Source organism: Lontra canadensis, unplaced genomic scaffold (genome assembly GCF_010015895.1).
Source record: "Lontra canadensis isolate GAN:19392208 unplaced genomic scaffold, GSC_riverotter_1.0 scaffold1, whole genome shotgun sequence".
Classification (NCBI taxonomy): Eukaryota; Metazoa; Chordata; class Mammalia; order Carnivora; family Mustelidae; genus Lontra; species Lontra canadensis.
Window position 1 is genome coordinate 122,918,306 of NW_022630995.1, and position 6,000 is coordinate 122,924,305.

The 6,000-nt window shown below is 33.9% G+C and overlaps 1 long non-coding RNA gene across 1 annotated transcript in view; it reads left to right on the plus strand.

The window, feature by feature from the left end:
* The window catches only part of LOC116877774, a 95,859-nt gene extending 90,151 nt beyond the window's left edge, over nucleotides 1-5,708 (plus strand). The window contains exon 4 of the long non-coding RNA XR_004384714.1: nucleotides 5,658-5,708. This is a non-coding gene — a long non-coding RNA (uncharacterized LOC116877774). The remainder of the gene's footprint in view (nucleotides 1-5,657) is intronic.
* The last annotated feature ends 292 nt before the right edge of the window (nucleotides 5,709-6,000 follow it).

The following is a 6,000-nucleotide window of genomic DNA, read 5'->3' on the forward strand; positions in this document are numbered from 1 at the left end:
TAAATCATCTTCTGTGGCACCCTCGGGGTCTGCTCAGATGCTTCAGCAGAATGGAGATGTTAAAGGAGACTGAGCTGATAGACAATGGACACCCCATTTCCACTTCTCCTTCCACATTTTTCCTATAAGCCTAAGCAACAGACACCTCCCATACAGAGTCACTTTTTCCTAGCTCACATATGGTGGTGAAATAATTTTTTGAGTGGAAGGGGAAGGAAAGATGTCTTAGTTTCTTCCCTGAGTTATCAACCTGGTATCACTCTGCACCTTCTAACATCCATATAAGCTGTTCTTGGTTCTGCTTCTTATCAGCACCTGGGCTACCATCCCCTAACAAACTACTGATCCCTGGGAAGGATGGGGAATGTGGATGGTGAATGTGTGTTGGGCCACATTTCTCCTCTTGACATCTCTCATTCTATTTCATAACACAAACACAGGAAGATTTATGGGAATTTACTTTTCCTAAAAAGGTGAGATAAAGAAAATTCTAATGTAGGGCTCTGGCAGTTTTCCTAGAGTACCAGAGTCCTGTTTAATCATTCTTGCCCTTCTTTAATCTATTCTTTAGAGCAAAACTAAATTTCTCAAAATGAAAGGTATATCATGTCATTTTCTTAATTAAAATCTTCCCATGACTTTTCATTACACTTAAAGTCTAAATTAATATACAATAACATATAGTCAGCTCCTTCTCATCCTCTAAAGCCCACAGAATACTTTCCTACCTACCTTATTCAAAAACCACTCCATGCTGTGATTTATTACAGCTTGTTGTTTGTTTTCTTGCTGAAACTTATCATTTGGAATTATTTTGTTTGGTTTTATTTTGTTTCTCTTCACACTCCAGATAATATAAGTGTCATGAGAGGAGGTACTCACTTTATCTTTTTTTTTTTGTTGCTGAAGCATCAACTTTATCATCATTATGCCATAAAATAGATGCATTGTAAACATTTTTTTAGTGAATGAATGGAGAAATGAACAACAAAGTCTTAGAAGGAGTTACTTTCATTCACTAACTATTCCTACTATCAAGCTGTGTAACAAACAGTCCCAAAACTCAATGATATAAAAACAACAAGCATTCATTCTCACAAATTGAAGTTGGCTGGTGCAGTTTTGTTTCAAGATGCAGAGGCTGAGATAGCTCCTACTCACACTGAGGGTCTGTGGGTCCTGGTCTTCTCCATATAACTCTCAGCCTTCTTAAATGAGGGGGCTACTGGGGCATGTTCTATGATAACAACAGAGGCCCATGACATCAAGCTCAACACAAAGGCACTTTGCAAGATTATGATTCTATCAGGTCATATAAATAAGGCACACAACACAGTCCAGAGTCAAGGGGTAAAGAATTCCCTCTCATTTACTCTCCAACAAGTTATCAAAACTAAGATAAAGGTCTATGCTATTCTCACTTTGAAACCCTGTTCTTTTTACTATATTATGTTTGGTTTGATTAGTGCAATGCTGTGAGGTAACATTGCCTTCACCATGATGATAAGTATTATTACCATTATCACTGGCATACTCTTTAAACTCAAGAAGTTGAAAATAATGTCTTCGACTAAAACCATGCATTAATTTTGATATGGAAGTTCTAGTTGATCTAATAAAATAAGAAAAAAAACACAAGGATCATAATCAAAATGAATATGATCATATAAAACAGAGATGAAGAGACAATCCTTAAAAGAAGTCAAAGGAAAAAAGACACAGAAGTACAGAAAAATAGAGAATGACAAGGTATTTTCTGTTGAAAACAATGCAATCTGGAAAATAATGGAACAGCATTTAAAGCGCTGAAACATGGTGAAGAAAAAAAATTCTTAATTTAGAATTCTATGCACAGAGGAAAAAAAAACCTCTTTCAATAATTGAAGGTGAAATAAAGACTTTTTTAGCACATCAAGAAAGCTGAATAAATTTTAACTAGTGGACTTCTGAGATATATTAAGGAAGTCCTTCAGACTGAAGAAAACAATACTAATACCAATTAGATCCATACAAAGGGATGAAAAGCTGCAGAAATGTTAAATGTGTGTGTATATATATACACACACATATAGCTCTTAAAAGGTACTTGTTTAGAGCAAAATTAATAAGATACTGCAAGGTTGTTTTATAACATATGTAGAGGCAAAATGCATGACTACAGAAGCCAAAATCTTGGATGAGATAAATGGATGTAAGTTTGCTTTGCTATTAATGTAGTGAAATATTATTATTATTGTTATTGTGAATTAAGCAAAGAGATATGCCCTATTTGAAATTAAAGTACATTAGCAAGATAAAATAGTTTTTAAAACTGGTGTAACAATGATAAAACATTAAATAAATGGAACAAGAGTAGAAAATTTAGAAATAGATAAAAATTCCTCTAAGAATTTAGTACATGATAAATAATTCATACTAAATCAGTGGAGAAAAAATGAATTACACAACAAATGTGTTTGTAACTAGGTAGTAATTTTGAAATAAAGTGATATTTATGCTGCTTTTCTGAAGTTATATTTTTGTAGATAAGGATTAAAGACTATTGGAAAAAATTAAATCATGCAGGGAGGAAAGGAAAACATGGGTGAAGAGTTATATAACTGTATTATGGGAAATACAAAACCAAAGCTCACACTAAAGAATGTTAAAAAAAAAAAAAAAGATTGCTTAGCGTAAATTTAAAAACGAAACAAACTTAAAAGACAATTTTTTTTAAAGATATTATTTATTTATTTGACAGAGAGAGAGATTACAGGTAGGCAGAGAGGCAGGCAGATAGAGAGGGAGAATCAGGCTTCCCGCTGAGCAGAGAGCCAATGCGGGGCTTGATCCCAGGACCCTGAGATCATGACCTGACCTGAAAGCAGAGGCTTAACCCACTAAGCCACCCAGGCACCCTGAAAGACAGATTTTAAAGTGGAAGTTGTTTGAGCCATGAATGTCTGACAATTAAATCATTCATATATTGATTCCTTAGAAAATGGAAATACCGAACATACCAATGGAAACATAAACATATGATGTGCATACACATGTACATACTCATTATATGTGCATATTTATGTTTTGTACATATATGTGTGTGTATTTGTATATAAATCATGAAATAGTTAAAAACACAATTTCACCTGTATGTTTATTTAAATTTATCTTGGAAATAAAATGCATTTGACAATAAATAATGATGTGTCAACGTGTTTAAAATGTATTAATAAATGACAAAAATCATATTACAAAACAATACATATAGTACTATCTTATTTTGTTAACAAATATGTGTACATATACACATAAGAAAAAAGACAAAACATATCAAGCAATATTTTAAGAGCTTTTTTAATGAAAGATGGGATTATGGATGATTTTTTCTTTTTATTTTTCTACTCTATCAAGTTTTATCATTAATGTTTTAGTTAATTTCTAGAGTAGAAATAAAATTTTAGTTAATATTTAGACAAATAAAATAATACAAACAAGTATTTCCTGATTAAATGTAGGACAAAGCAACTGAAGTTTTGGTAGCAAATAGAATCTGTTGTAAATTTACACAGGCAGAATGTTTGCACTTTCCATGTGATAGGTCAAACAGATGTCACTACTTACAAAATTCCTCTTCATGACACTAAGCAGATTAGTTTTGATATTGAACGTAACTACTTTCCCAGCATGATTCTCCCTTAAGAAAACTCTAACCATGGCCACGTGCACTACTGTGTCTCTCCCTGAACAAAATATTAACCTCATTTGGACATTTTTAACATTACTCATACTAACATCACCAAAGAAATTGTGAAAAAGTTCAGTTTATTAGGTAGAAAAATAAAGCTACAGCATTGTTATTGATAAGGCATTTAATTTTAAAAAATGAGATCACTGACTAGTATTATATTCTTTGTTAACTTAAGATGCCTAAAGCTTTCTCTAGATTAATACCATGTTTACATGTCTAAAGTAATTCTTCTTTGATATTTTTGAGAATATAAAGGGAGAGTTCTTCAGGTTCTCCCTCTTTTCTTTTTTAGTAACATACAACACTCCAAAAAATCAGATGAACATGAGGACATAAACTCTCGAACTTGAATTCACTTACTAGGATAAGGAGACAATGAAGGAAAAAGTGTGTTGCTTTGTCTTGCTTTTAAGAAAATTCATGACATGCCAGCTCGGGAACTTCTGACTGTCCATCTTAGCGTGGCAAGCTCCATAGCTGCTCCCAGATTAATTTCATCTCCAAATGTTTAGAAATGTCATTAAAAAGTGAAGAATCCATTTGTGACAACATGGATGAACCTGGAGTGCATTATGCTAAGTGAAATAAACCAGACCCAGAGAGGCATATACTTCATGGTCTCACTTCTATGAGAAATTTCAAAAAGTCAAGCTCATAGAACCAGAACATAGACTGGTGGTTGCCAGGGGCTGACAATTAAGGGGGAGGGAAAAATATTACTCACAGGACAATGAATAGCATGGTGACTATAATAAACAATACTATATCACATACTTAAAATTTGGCAAGAGATCTTAAGTGTTCTTACCATACATACATGTACAAAAGGTAACTACGTTAGGTGATAGATGTGTTCATTAACTTGACTGTGGTAATCATTTCACAACATATGCATACGTTAAATCATCAGGATATACACCTAGAAAATCCCTTCATACAACCTAAATGTATGCATTTTTTATTTGTCAATCATACCTCAATAAAGCTGAAAAATAATAACAATTAGTAAGAATAAAATCATAATAATTGATGATAATAATAATTAAAAAGAAACAAAGAATCAAGAATTTCACCAACCGTGCTGATGACCCATTTAGTGGGGGTGCAGGGTGGCTTTGTAGTGGCTGGAAGGGAAGGGAATGGAGTTCAAGGGTAGTTTCTGAATCCCATTAGTTCTGTTTCTTTGATTGTCGGTTACACAAGTGTTCAGTTTGTAAAAATTCATGGTGCTCTGCACTTAATGTGTCACAAGTTTCATAGAATGAGAGTCATATTAACATTGCTCTGGGTTATACAAAAATTAACTTTAAAAAAAAAAATTTTATTTATTTATTTGAGAGAGAGAATGAGAAAACATGAGAGGGGATAGGTCACACCGAGAAGCAGACTCCCCGCTGAGCAGGGAGCCCGATGGGGGACTCGATCACGGGACTACAGGATCATGATCCGAGCCAAAGGCAGAGCCACCCAGGCACCTGAAAATTAACTTTGGTTCTGTTTGCAGCCCAATGTTTTCTTAAAGCTCATTTGTGTTAAAACCAACGAAAAGAACACACTCACTATTTTTATCATCGTAAAGCCAAAGCATTTTGGGGTATATTAATACAACTTAGCTACAAGCTTTGTATATTTTCGAAAAAAAAATCCACAAACACTAAAAGAATACCTGTAGACACAGGCATGATGTTGGCAATTAATTAGAATAGGTTCCAACAAATACTTTTTAAATGTCTCTGAACTTGACATAGCTGATCTAACTAGGTTTGCCATAATCTTAGGACTATCATCATTTTTCCTTTCTAGTGTGAAATTACTAAATGCAAAGGAAATAATCATATCATGGAACATCAAAATGACAGAAGCTGTTACCAAAATATCTGTACGATGATTTTAGTTGTGTTAAATCAGTATGCCCAAACTGCTTTAGACAGGACTGAAATAAATATGAATCGAAGACATCTCTTCAAGGAGTGGGAAATGGCAAACATAGGGCAATTGTCACAGAAGCATTGAGGGAACTGTTGTTCCAGTATGCTGACCTTCTAACATGGAAGATGGAATCATCAGCAGGACTTCGGCATTGACATGAAAGATGCCATGTGAGTAGTCTTAAATGAACTGAATTAGCTTGGACAAGACTTGGAGTACTCCCTGAGCCCCAATTTTCTTGACTGTTGAATGGGGATCTTCTGGTTTTTTAAGATTAGAGAAAATATAAAAAAATGAGCCTGGCAGAGAGCCTTGCCATAAGCAAACAGCATTACCAGGGA